Source organism: Aegilops tauschii, chromosome 3 (genome assembly GCF_002575655.3).
Source record: "Aegilops tauschii subsp. strangulata cultivar AL8/78 chromosome 3, Aet v6.0, whole genome shotgun sequence".
Taxonomy (NCBI): domain Eukaryota; kingdom Viridiplantae; phylum Streptophyta; class Magnoliopsida; order Poales; family Poaceae; genus Aegilops; species Aegilops tauschii.
This window is the reverse complement of record NC_053037.3, coordinates 6963824-6978395: the sequence shown is the minus strand read 5'-3', so window position 1 is coordinate 6978395 and position 14572 is coordinate 6963824.

Here is a 14572-nt window from a genome sequence, read left to right as displayed (position 1 = left end):
GAGAAAGATAGGGGCTTATAGTTTTGCCTCCCAACCTTTTACCTCAAGGGTAATGTCAAAATAATAACTCCTGAAAACCTACATCCAAGTGGATATATATATATCCGGATCACTCCAACACAAAGTGCTTGCCAAAGGAAAAAGTGTAAAAAGGAAAGGTGATGATCACCATGACTCTTGTATAAGGGTAGAAGGTAAAAGTAAAAGATAGGCCCTTCGCAGAGGGAAGTAGAGGTTGTCATGCGCTTTTATGGTTGGATGCACAAAATCTTAATGCAAAAGAATGTCACTTTATATTGCCCCTTGTGATAAAGACCTTTATTATGCGGTCCGTCGCTTTTATTTCTTCCCTATCACAAGTTCGTATAAAGCTTATTCTCTTCGCACTAATAGATCATACATATTTAAGGAGCAATTTTTATTGCATGCACCAATGACAACTTACTTGAAGGATCTTACTCAATCCTTAGGTAGGTATGATGGACTCTCATGGCAAAACTAGTTTAAGGGATGTTTGGAAGCACAAGTAGTATTTCTACTTGGTGCAAAGAATTTGGCTAGCATGAGAGGGAAAGGCAAGCCCAACATGTTGGATGATCCAAGACAATATAACATTTCGGATATAGGAAAACATAACCCATTAAGTTGTCTTCCTTGTCCAACATCAACCTTTTAGCATTTCATATTTTAACGAGTGCTCACAATTACAAAAGATGTCCAAGATAGTATATTTATATGTGAAATCTCTCTTCCTTCAATATTCTTTCATGAATTGTTCAAGTGACCAATTCTGCGCTTGCTAACTTTCAATAAGTTTACTACCTATACTTATTCTGTGTGAGGTCATTACTCCCCATGGTATAAGCATATGAAACATATATACATTCAGATTTATGATATTCAATTCATTCAATCGTTTACTCATAGGATATATGTGAAGCACGTGAGTAAATGACAAACTACTCCAAAAGACATAAGTGAAGAACACTGAGTAGTCAAATAATTAACTAGCATGGGAGGATTCTTTTTCATTCAAGATTTCAGATCTAATGATTTTATTCAAAAATCAAGTAAAATTGAAAATACGCTCCAAGCAAAACACATATCATGTGATGAATAAAAATATAGCTCCGAGTAAGGTATACCGATAGTTTTGAAGACGAAAGAGGGGATGCCTTCCGGGGCATCCCCAAGCTTAGGCGCATGAGTCTTCCTTGAATATTACCTTGGGGTGCCTTGGGCATCCCCAATCTTAGGGTCTTTCCACTCCTTATTCTCCTCATATCGTTATCTCATCCAAAGCTTGAAAACTTCAATCACACAAAACTTAACGGAACTTCGTGAGATAGGTTAGTATGATAAAGAGTAAACCATTCACTTTGGTACTGTCCGAGACAAGGTTCATAATTGTTCTCGCACAATGCCTACTGTACCATATCATTTCTACAATTTATATTGAGAAATATAGGCCATAGAAACTAGAAAACAAGCAAACTATGCAATGAAAACATAATCTGTCAGAAACAGAACAATCTGTAATGATCTGAACAGTAACCATACTTCTTATACTCCAAAAATTATGAAATAAATTGGTGGACGTGAGGAATTTCTCTATTAATCTTCTCCAAAAATAATCAACTCAAAATCACTCTTCTGTAAAAAATGGTAGCTAATCTCGTGAGCGCAAAGTTTCTGTTTTTTTACAGCAAGATCACATTAACTTTCACCCAAGTCTTCCCAAAGGTCTTACATGGCACTTTATTGAAACAAAAACTATAAAACATGATTACTACAGTAGCTTAATCATGTAAACACACAAAAACAGTAAGGGTAAATATTGGGTTTTCTCCCAACAAGCGCTTTTGTTTAATGCCTTTTAGCTAGGCATGATGATTTCAATGATGCTCACATAATAGACAAGAATTGAAACACAAAGAGAGCATCTTGAAGAATATGACTAGCACATTTAAATCTAACCCACTTCCTATGCCTAGGGATTTTGTGAGCACACAACTTATGGGACCAAGAATCAACTAGCATATGAAGGCAAAACAAGTATAACTTCAAAACTTTAAGCACATAGAGAGGAAACTTGATATTATTGCAACTCCTACAAGCATGTATTCCTCCCGCATAACAATTTTCAGTAGCATCATGAATATCAACTTTGTTCTCATAATCAATTGGAACCTCTTCCGAAATAGTGGAATCATTACTAGCTAAAGTTGACACTCTTCCAAATCCACTTTCATAAATATCACACTAAGATTCAACACCCTCCAAAATAGTGGGATCACTAATTCCAAAAGTTGACACTCTTCCAAACCCACTTTAAATGATAGTATTATTCATACTCCAAAAGATATAAGTGAAGTTCACGGAGCATTCTACAATTAACATAGACTAACCAATATCCAAGCTCAATATATATAAGTGAAGCACACGAAGCATTCTATAAAACCATACTCAAAAGATTTAAGTGAAGCACGAAGAGCAATTCTATAAGATCGTACTTAAAAGATATAAGTGAAGCACATAAAGTATTCTATAAATCAATGAAAGGCTATCTCATACTAGCATGGTTCTTAAAGGAAAAAACAAAAACACAAAGGACACAAATCATGTGAACAAAACAAAAACCGAGGTATATCGATATTTGTTGAAGAAGAAAGATGGGATGCCAACCGGGGCATCCCCAAGCTTAGATGCTTGAGTATCCTTTGAAATATTTACTTGCGGTGCCTTGGGCATCCCCAAGCTTGAACTCTTGCCTCTCTTTATTCTTCTCATATTGATATCTCCTCGACCTTCGGACACTTCATCCACACAAAACTTTAACAAAAACTTGTGAGATCCGTTAGTGTAATAAAGAAAATCACTACCTTTAGGTACTGTAATGAACTCATTCCTTATTTATATTGGTGTTAAACCTACTGTATTCCAACTTCTCTATGGTTCATACCCCCCGATACTAGCCGTAAATTCATCGAAGTAAGCAAACAACACACGCAAAACAGAATCTGTTAAAAACAGAACAGTCTGTAGTAATCTGGAAGTTTGGTAAACTTCTGTAACTCCTAAAATTATGAAATAAATTTTACAATTTGAAAAATTTGTACAGAAGTAATGTGCAAAAAGTTTCAGACCCATTTGTCTCTCCAGTAAAAAATATAAATTCATGCACTACAGCCAAAGTTTCTGTTTTTGTTCTGCACATAGTAAACAAGCAATCTAATCATCCTAAAACCAAAGCTTGGCACATTATTTTTATAACACAATGGATATACACAAGGGGATAATTATTTACAGAGAAACTTCCATGAAAAATTCTACATTGTTTCTGTGAGCATGAACACAAGTGCTCAAGGTCGACCCTCACTTCTTCAATGCATAATCTTCCAATCACTTCTCTTATTGAAAAACTATTTAGGCATGATAGGCAAGTAAATTTTTTTGTATTTTCATTTTTCTAAATTTTTTTGTATGTTTCACCCACAACTAAACAGAAACAAAAAGGAAAAACAAAATCTACTTAGTGAAGAAAGCAAACAAGCACACACGAGAATATCAACCCCACGCTATTGCTCCCCGGCAACGGCGCCAGAAAAGAGCTTGATAATCCCCCAGTGCAGGGAATCATAGTAGAAATTCCCAATGCTGGAAGTGATAAGTATGGAGTGTCGAACCCACAAGGAGCTAAAGGTCAGATCAATATTCTCTCAAGTCCTATCTGCCACTGATACGTCTCTACGTACACCGAACGTTTGCTTCCAACTAGAAACGAGAAATAAAACTATGTTGTGGGTATGAAGAGGATAACTTTGCATGATATCGGAGAGCTTAAAACATAAAAGTAGGTGCTGTTATCATAAAGTTAGAATATATTACTAAATATTATAAATAGCGAGTGTGGAATAATGATGGGTCTGTGTGAGGAATTATCCTAGGCAATCGTTAACAAGACCGGTAACCACTATTGCAATTTCATATGAGGGAGAGGCATAAGCTAACATACTTTCTCTTCTTGGATCATATGCACTTATGATTGGAACTCTAGCAAGCATCCGCAACTACTAAAGATCATTAAGGTAAACCCAACCATAGCATTAAAGCATCAAGTCCTCTTTATTTCCATACGCAACAACCCCCTTACTCGGGTTTGTGTTTCAGTCACTCACCAACCCACTATAAGTGAATCATGAACGTATTGCAACACCCTATAGCGGGAATCCCTCACGCTTGCGCGACACGGAGGGCACCATAGGACAGCACCAAAATAAAACATACAACTCATACCAATCTAGATCATCAATCAACCCAAAGACAAATGATATCTACTCAAAACATCATAGGATGGCAACACATCATTGGATCATAATATGTGGCATAAAGCACCATGTTCAAGTAGGGATTATAGCGGGGTGCAGGAGAGTGGACCGCGTAAAATAGATGAGGATGGTGATGATGATGGTGATGATGATGGTGATGTTGATGAAGACGATCACCGCGGCGATGATTCCCCTCCCGATGGCACTCCGGTGCCACCTAGAGAGAGGAGGAGAGGTTCTCCCCCTTGTGCTTCCTCCTCCATGGCCTCCCCCCTAGATGGGGAGAGGTTCTCCCTCTGGTCCTTGGCCTTCATGGCGATGATGGCCCCTCCGGGATCCTCCTCCATGGCCTCTGGTGATGATGGCCCCCTCCGGTAGGGTGCCAGAGAGGGCCTAGATTGATTTCTCGTGGCTACATAGGCGTGCGGCGGCGGAACTTCCGATCTAGGTTATTTTCTGGGGGTTTCTGTATTTATAGGAATTTTTGGCGTTGGTTTCACGTCAGAGGGGTCTCCGAGTAGTTCACGAGGCAGGGGCCCACGCCCAGGGGGGTGGGCGCGCCCCCCACCCTCGTGGACAGCCCGGGACTCTTCTGGCCCAACTCTTTTGCTCCAGGGCTTCTTTTGGTCCATAAAAAATCAACAAAAATTGGCACGTAAATTGGACTCCGTTTGGTATTCCTTTTCTGTAAAACTCAAAAACAAGGAAAAAAACAGAAACTGGCACTGGGCTCTAGGTTAATAGGTTAGTCCCAAAAATCATATAAAATAGCATATAAATGCATATAAAACATCTAAGATGGATAATATAATAGCATGAATACTTCATAAATTATAGATACGTTGGAGACGTATCATACGTCATCGTTCTTATTGCATTACTCTATTTTTCCATGAACTTAATACACTAGATGCATGCTGGATAGCGGTCAATGTGTGGAGTAATAGTAGTAGATGTAGGCAGGAGTCGGTCTACTAATCTTGGACGTGATTCCTATATACATGATCATTGTCTTGGATATCGTCATAATTATTTGCTTTTCTATAAATTGCCCAATAGTAATTTGTCTACCCACCATTGCTATTTTCTCGAGAGAAGCCACAAGTGAAATCTACGGGCCCCGGGTCTATTTTCCATCATATACTTTCAGATCCATATTGCCAATTGCCTTTTCTTTTATTTGCTTCTTCTATTTTCAGATCTATATTATCAAAAACCCAAAAATACCTTGCTGCGCTTTATTTACTTTTATTTTCATTTATCAATCTACTACTATCTTGTCCCATCCTTATGTCACTTTTTGGCACCGTTACCCCAAAGGGATTGACAACCCCTTTAGCGCGCCGGGTTGCAAATATTTGTTATTTGTATGCAGGTACCGCTTACGTAGTGTTGCGTGGTTCTCCTACTTGTTCGATAACCTTGGTCTCATCACCGAGGGAAATACCTTACCGTTGTTGTGTTGCATCCTCCCTTATTCCTTGGGGAAACACCGACGCATCTCAAGAGACATCAAGCAACACTATGTAAACGGTACCTGCACACAAAGAACAAATACTTGCAACCCAACGCGTAAGAGAGGTTGTCAATCCCTCCTCGGTATTGAGATGGATAAAATTTTGGTAGATTGGATAAATAGATCTTGCAAAAACACGAAATAAAATAAGTAAAGAAAAAGTGCAGCAAGGTATTTTTGGGTTTTTGGATAAATAGATCTGAAAACAATATGATAAAAGATACACCCGGGGATCATAGATTTCACTAGTGGCCTCTGTCGAGAAAATAGCATGCAGTGGGTAAACAAATTACTGTTGGGCAATTGATAGAAGAGCAAATAATTATGACGATATCCAAGGCAATGATCATGTATATAGGCATCACGTCCATGATTTGTAGACCGACTCCTGCCTGCATCTACTACTATTGCTCCACACATCGACCGCTATCCAACATGCATCTAGTGTATTAAGTTCATGGAGAAACGGAGTAATGCAATAACACTACTAGGGAAAACCTTATACACAGAACTTTAGCAGTAGCGCTTGTTAAAAAAGGGCGCTACTGCTAAATAGCAGTAGCGCGTGCACGATAAACGTGCTGCAGACACAGACGTAGCAGTAGCGCGTCTACTTTTAAAAGCGCTACTACTAAAATTCTCACTACTAAGCCGATAGGCTACATATAGTAGTAGCGGTCTTCTAGAAAGAGCGCTCCCGCTAAGTTTATTTTAGCAGCGCGTTTACTGTGAAACGCGCTACTGCTAATGAAAAGAAAATTAACTAGTTAGGTTAACTAGTTTAATTAGGTTAATTATCTAGGTTAGTGCAAAAATTTAGTTAGGGCTTTGACAGAGAACTAGCTAGGTTAACTACTTTAATTAGGTTAATTATCTAGGTTAACTAGGTTAACTAGCTAGGTTAACTAACTAGGTTAAATAGCTAGGCTAATTAGGTTCGTTAGGTTAACAAGCTAGGTTAACTAACTAGGTTAAATAGCTAGGTTAATTAGGTTCGTTAGGTTAACTAGGTTCGCTAGGTTAGAGGAAAAATTTATTTTAGAGCATTAGGTGAGAAGGGTTAGAGAAATGGAGTTCCTTTGCAATTTAATTGGGTTCGGTCCTAGGCATAGAAGCGTTAGATAAAATAATGTGTGTGTGTGTGTGTGTGAGAGAGAGAGAGAGAGGGGAATAGCTAGAACAGAATTTGGGTTCTGTCCTAGGCAGAGAAGTGTTTAGTGAGGTCATTTTGCAAAGGTTTTGCTTTTTGAAAAGACCACTATTTTTCTAGGAAAATAATTTAGGAAAGTTTTATTTTAAAGATGATCCTTCCTAGACTTTTATTGTTGATTTTATATTTTCATTGAAGTGGTCATGTTATATCTTTTCATTGAAGTGGTTCGATTGTGCCCATGTGGCCTTTTGTTGTTTCCAGGGAATGAAGCGCGGGTGGCCTATGTTTTGCCGGAATGTTGATTCATTTCCATTCTGGCAAATTTCAGGTGCTCGATTTGTCCACTTTTTAGCAAAGGTCATGCCGAAATTTTCCGTGAATTTCGGCATGACTTGTGCTACAAACTAGGACATATCGAGTGCCCGCGATTTGCCGCACCGGGAAGGAGTCAACGTTCCTGCAAAGCATAGGCCTTTTTTATGTCATTATTCGTTTTATTAGGTCTAGAATTAATTGACTAGATTTAATCGTAGGAAACATGGCTAGCAACGATGAAGGACAGGGTTCTGGTGACTGCGACAACGTCTACCTGGCGACAGAAGAATTTTTGACGGAAGCCGACGATCAAGAGTTGATGTTGCTGGGTCCACCTGTCACATCGGAGATTGAGACCGACATCGAGACAGGCGCTGAGACTGAGACCGGCGCTGAGATTGAGACCGGCATCGAGACCGACGCTCAGACCGAGACGGGCGCCGAGACTAGTGGAGCCGGTATAAAACCGAAAGCAAAGAGGCAACGGCTTCCTAACAAGCTCAGGACTACTAGACTGGTGGTCACGGAGGTGGACGATTGCAATTTTGAGCCAAACGCGCCCGAGGAAGCGCGCGCGTGCTACGGCAATCAAACAGGCTGCATCATACGGACAACCGCCACCATCAACGATGAGAAACTATAGAAGATAGATAATATGAGGCCCTCCCTCCTAAAGAAGCTACACCAGATATTCCTGTTCCCGGGCCGGAATGAAAAGGATTATAAAGATCCAGATAAGGACCCGACAATGAAGAAGATAAACAAACACGCCATGACCAAGTTTAGCGACGCGTTGGCCGCCTGGAAATCAAGGGTGAAATATCGGATCGTCAACAAAAAGGAACCCTACTTCGAGATTGTAAAGGATAATCCGACAATCACAGCAAAGCACTTTGAAATATTCAAGGCGGCTTGCGAGGCCGAAGCTGCCCAAAAAAGTCGAAGTACATGAAGGGGCTTCAACAGAGGAACATTGGGTGCCACCACCTCGGAAGCCGTGGTTACAGCGGGAAGAGGCCCATATGGGCCAAGGAGGACGCGGAAGTCGCGAGTCTGGGCATCCCAGACCCCTTGGCGGAGTTCACCGCCCCGCAGGAGCGTGACGTCCTCAGGGCCCGGCACCGTTGGGACCCAGTGAAGAAGGTTTTCGAGACGAACGCGGTCACGACGGAGTTCATGAGATTGCTGGTAATATTAGTTTCTGATCAATTCGACTGCACGTTAGTCATATTTGTAAATGATCCTTGTGCCTTTTGAAGAGAGAGCAGCACAGGATTGCGGCCGAAAGCGACTCGCTGTCTAAGGAGTTGGCGAGGCCCAAGTGGGACACTCCATTCAACCGGGCGTTGAACATATTGAAACGACTCCCGATGGAGACTCGACCGTCGTATGGACGCGTGCACGGTGTCGGAGACGGCGCCATGTGGAAGAAGTACTACCGTGAGACCACGGAGGAGAGAAAGGAAAGATGGAGGTTAATTGAAGAAAACATCGACAAGAAGGTTGAGATTGCGGTTGAGAAGAAATCATCTGAGACAGTCGCAACAACGGTAGCTGCCGCAAAACAGGTGCTTGTAGATATGTCTACTTTCTTGGTTCCGGCCGTTTTCAATTGGAGCAGGCAAAATCCAGAAAAAAATACAACGGACTTTTCCCTTGCTGACTTCTTGGGGAGCAGCTCGACTAGCGTTGCACCAGCACCTGCAGCTGCACCTGCTCCCGCACCGGCTCCTGCACCTGCTCCGGCACCGGCTCCGGCATCGGACGTGCTCGGCGGTGCTTCGTCTTTGGCTGAGCTCGACGCCCTCACGGTATCTGTCACACCGGCCCCCTTCAATAAATGTATAATCTCACGTTTCCGTTGCCTTTCGGATGTCTCACATCGCAGACTTTTCTTTGCAGGCCAATGAAACCCCGTGCACCATATTGTACACCATCGGCGACCAGAAGGTGGACGTGGGGAAGGCGACGATAATGGAGCCGAAGGAACCATTGTTCCACAGCCGGCAGATCCCCCCGGACGTCTTCAAGGTTTCCGTGGCCAGTGTCAAACGGGGCCACGAGAATTTGGCTCCTCTGGTACTAGTGGGGGATGACGACGAGACCCCGTGGCGGCTTGGTGATTGTTGCAATGGGTGGGTCCTGTTGTGGCCAAAGAGTCTGCTTCGTCTAGAGGCGGCCGGGAGCACACCCACGAGCACGCAGTTAGGTATGAACATCAACACCTCACCTACCCAATTAGCGTCGTGTCGTGCTGGGTGATAGCGGAGGGGTGAGGAAAAGGCTCCATTAGTCGCTGGTGACGTCGCCATAGATGAGGATGAGGATGACGATGACATTCAACAGTATGCCAATATTGGCGCCTACTTAGGGTTTGAGCATCATGAGTCGGTGCCTGAATGCCGTCTCCGGAGGCTGAACGTATTATGGACGACCTTCCGGTAGTAAAGAAGTCTAGGAAGAGACCGAGGAAAGGCAAAAAAGCTGCTTCTATGATCCAGCCGCCTCAGCAGCCTCGGGTTCAAGACCGTATATATATCCCCGGTGCGGCAAAATGGCATATCCCTGGTCAACCAATCCTGCCTGAAGCAGCGCTAGGGGCCAGATTCGGCGATCTAAGGAGACTTCATGACGATGTGCTGCGGATAGAGAAAGGCCTCATCGCCTTGAAAGATCCAGGATACCCACTCTATGTGGTTAACGTTCCGCGGCAATTGTCGTGCGTCGACACATTCCCCGCAGAGAAGTTCTTCCTTCGATTCGATTACATATTCGACATGTTTCACGTGAAGAAGCTGGATTTTACGTTTGTGTGCCTTTATGCCTTGCACATGAACTACCACATCGGGGTTGAGCAGATACCTCATATCTGTGTCGCTGACCCGTACTTCATGCACGAGGGCTTCTTGGGAGTCTGCGCAAAGCACCGTGAATACGCGAGGGAATACATCATCAATTTCATTCTCGCCAATAAGGACAAGGAGGCGATTCTCATGCCTTATCATCCCCTGTAAGTCATCCGCGCGGATATCCTTCCTTCGATTTCAATCATTCATTTACACGGTGGAGGCTAACTAATTTGAGGTGTACTTATTTTGCGCAGTGGCGGGCGCGCCGTCCTCATCATCCTCTACCCCCGATACTCCCACGCTCTTTACTTGGACTCGTCGAAGAACATTACCAAAAAGGATTACACCCACATCAAGTTTGTTCTCGACAGTGCTATGTTTTACTACGACGCACGGGGTCGAGAGGTCAAGGACAAGAAGAGAAGGGACGGCAGGCTCGCCTTCGGCCATAAGAACGACTTCTGCTGCATCCAGCAACCGAATGATTCTCTTAATGATGGATTCTATGTCCTACACCACATGCTGGAGTATAGACGGGATCACTAGAACCTTCGCATGTCACCTGGATCTGGCGATGCCCATATTCTGCAATGGGCAAAGAACTTAGCAGATATCGAGGATCATCGACTTCGAGCTGAGTTCTATCACATCCAGCGCGAACTTTCCCAAATCATCATGAAGGAGGTCGTCGGAAAAACAGGGATGTTCTACGAAGAAGGACAAATGTTGCGGGAAGACGTCCGAACATGGGTAGCTGCTCAGCATCTTGACCTGAAGCCTTTCACTAGTCTCCGGGGCTATCTCCCTAACTTGGATGGATGGCACTACATGTTGGAGTGATTGTCGATATATGACAATGTGTCCGTTTAGTCCATACTTTCTGTATGACGAAACTTTGAGTTATGCACGACGAAACTTTATTTGTGATGTAATTAAGCCGTCCTCCTCGACTAGCGACGATCACTCTAGTTAGGGCATTTTGGGTACGATCAACTTTGTTATTTATGCTTATGATATGTTGCTTCTATTTTTGCCAAGTCTATCTTTTTCTGTTGCTCAACTATATATGTTGCATATCATCGACTCATGTGACGATGTAGGTGCATAGATCATCGATGGCGAAGAAGTGCTACACCAGGAGTATATATACGACGAGTGGCCGGAGTGTCAGGCCCAGGTGTACCAGTTTCCAGTTTTCGAGCGACAGGCAGTAGTTAGTTTAGGTTCACGCTAGAGAGGGATACGAACTCATGTACTGCATAGTTCCGCTCTCACTCAAAGTGATAGCTCTTCTCGCGTATATCATTGTTTAGATGGATGACGATGTAGTTGCAAGTAATCGAGACTTGTATCGCTATTTTCGAGATGATGACGAGAGACCACTTTGTGTTGGATGATGATTATGATGATGACATGATTTGATGAGACTATTTGTATGTATATGCTATGATTACATTTGTATGTGTATGATATGCTAAAGATTATTGTATAAAGCCAATTCAAATACAAAACAAATATGTAACAAAATAGAAACTAATAAAACTAGCAGTAGCGAGGGGAACAAAGTTAACAGTAGCGCTGCCTTACGAGTAGCGCTTCCTGCTAAAAAGCGCTGCAGATATTAGCAGCAGCGCTCTGCACTAAAGTGCGCTACTGCTAGCCATGTATAGCAGTAGCGTGGGACAACAGGCGCTACTGCTACACCTTAGCTGTAGCGCCTTATCAGTAGCGCGTCGTCCCATGCTACTGATAGGCAAAATACCCGCGCTACTGCTAAGGTTTTCCCTAGTAGTGTAAGAACGATGACATCATGTAAACATGATCTATTCATGTGGGAATAGACCCCATATTTTTATCCTTAATAGCAACGATATGCGTGCCTCACTACCCCTTCTGTTACTGGGTGAGGACACCGCAAGATCGAACCCATCACAAAATACTTCTTCCCATTGCAAGAAAAATCAATTTAGTTGGCCAAACCAAACCAAAGTTTCAGAGAAGAAATACGAGGCTATAATAATCATGCATATAAGAGATCAAAGAATACTCAAATAATATTCATAGATAGATCTGATCATAAACTCGTAATTCATCGGATCCCAACAAACACACCGCAAAAAGTCATTACATCAAATAGATCTCCAAATACATCGAGGAGAACATTGTATTCAGAATCAAAAAGAGAGAGAAGAAGCCATCTAGCTACTGCCTACGGACCCATAGGTCTATGGTGAACTACTCACGCATCATCGGAGGAGCACCAATGAGGATGATGAACCCCTCTGTGATCGTGTTCCCCTCCGGCAAGGTGCCGGAATAGGGCCCTAGATTGGATCTCGTGATTCTGGAACTTGCGATGGCTGGAATTGTGTTTCGTTGACTCCCCTAGGGTTTCTGGAATATTTGCGTATTTATAGAGCTGAGAGGCGGTCGAGAGGACTCCTGTGGGCCCCACCACCCACCTGGGCGCGCCAGGGGCCTCTGGCGCCCTGGTGGGTTGTGGGCCCCACGGGCCTCCCCTCAGGTGCTTCCTTGGCTCCCAAGTTGGCTTCTGGGTAGAAGAAAATCTCCAAAAAGTTTCGTGGCATTTGGACTTCGTTCGATATGGATATTCTGCAAAGTAAAAAACAATCAAAAAACATCAACTGACACTTGGCACTATGTCAATAGGTTAGTCCCAAAAAATAATATAAAATTGCTATAAAATGAATATAAAGACATCCAAGCATGATAATACAATAGCATGGAACAATAAAAAAATTATAGATACGTTGGAGACGTATCAGTCGCCGTCGTAGTCCGTGTTGCCGGCCAGCGAGGCCATGAGGGGGATGTTAACGGCTACGAAGATGAAGGGGTCGTGGATCTTGCACCCGCTGGGGAAGAAACGCCACTTGCGGGGGAACATCGCGTCGCCTCGCCGGTAATATGAAAGCTAGTGTGAATCTGGAGAAAAAAGATCCAGCCAACCTTGCGGTGAAGCAGAAGGGCCTCGTACTTGTTTTTGAGATGGCTGGGTTGGAGTTCCTTCCTCAGGAAGCCACACTACAAGAGCGGAGAAATGGCTGGCTTTTGCATTCAGATGAGCTAGTCACTCACTCATCATCTCCATTGCAGGCGCATGTCCACCAGTGAGAATCTCTTCTCAAGGAAACCGACAGGAACTCTTCATTTTCATATAGAGCCTCTTTTTTGACTCAAAAGATTTGCTTTTCTTGGGAGGATTTCAACCCTCGTGCTTTGTTTGGATGTCCATATTGGAGAGCTCCGTAATTGATTTGGACTTCCAATTCACTAAGCAAACTGAAATGTCTCTGATGTTTCAAACCAAATCTTGTTTGGATGATAAAATATGGAATTGCATAGCTACATTGCCATGAAGATTTTACCTTGTTATACATGACTCAAAAATGAAATATGCTCACATGTGATGATAATTGAATGAATATGCGGTATAAAATAATTAATATTCTAGAAATGAATCACAACAACACAATTGGTCACACAATAACAACAATACTCTCTTACGATATCATAACACAAATTCTAAGTAATAATAATAAATAGTGCATAGACTCAAATATGATAATTCCAAACAGTACGCAACACTAGTTCACAGGTACGTAGGCTCAAATATGATAGTTCCAAATAGTACACGGACTCAAATGTGATAGTTCCAAACACTACTTCATATATAGTTCCAACTTCAAGAAAAATGAGTGGACAAATATTTCAAAAACCCTAACCGTATGGACGAGACAACGGGGATTGTACTAAGATACCGTGCGATATACAAAGTCTTGCGGTAGAGTAAGATTGAAGGTGTCAGCCGTCTGGGCAAGGCCACACAGACCTTGTGAGTCCTTCCACATTGGGCACTATGAATGAGAACCCTAACATCAAGCCAAGAAAAGAATTTATGCATCGTTATTCCGGTGCACGTATTACGGATATGAACAGAGCATCAGCACAAAAGAAACATGTGCACCCTTATTTGAAGAAGGCTAAGCAGGATACATGCATTTTTGCCTGGATCTCATGCATTGCGTTCAACTCCATTGGGGTTTTCTCGACTATGGAGAGTGAGGAGAGCAATGACATATGAACAGCGGCACTAACTGTTGCTGGTGCCGATGCTTCGAGCAGTGAAATTGCAGTGACCGACGGGAGTACAAGTGAAAAGAGAGTAGATCTACAGGACGACAGCAGAAACCAAGAGCTAGAATGGAGGAGAGGATAGGATGTACAAAGAAGTTTATACTTCTGTGGAGCAAGCTTAGTTGGGACCACAAAAATAAATGCCTTGTAAGTCGAAGGAACAATATGTGCGGTGCCGGAGGAAGAAGAACTAAAATAATTATAATGTGTGAGACAACAAAACGTTGTTGTACAGTATGTTTGGAATAATGAA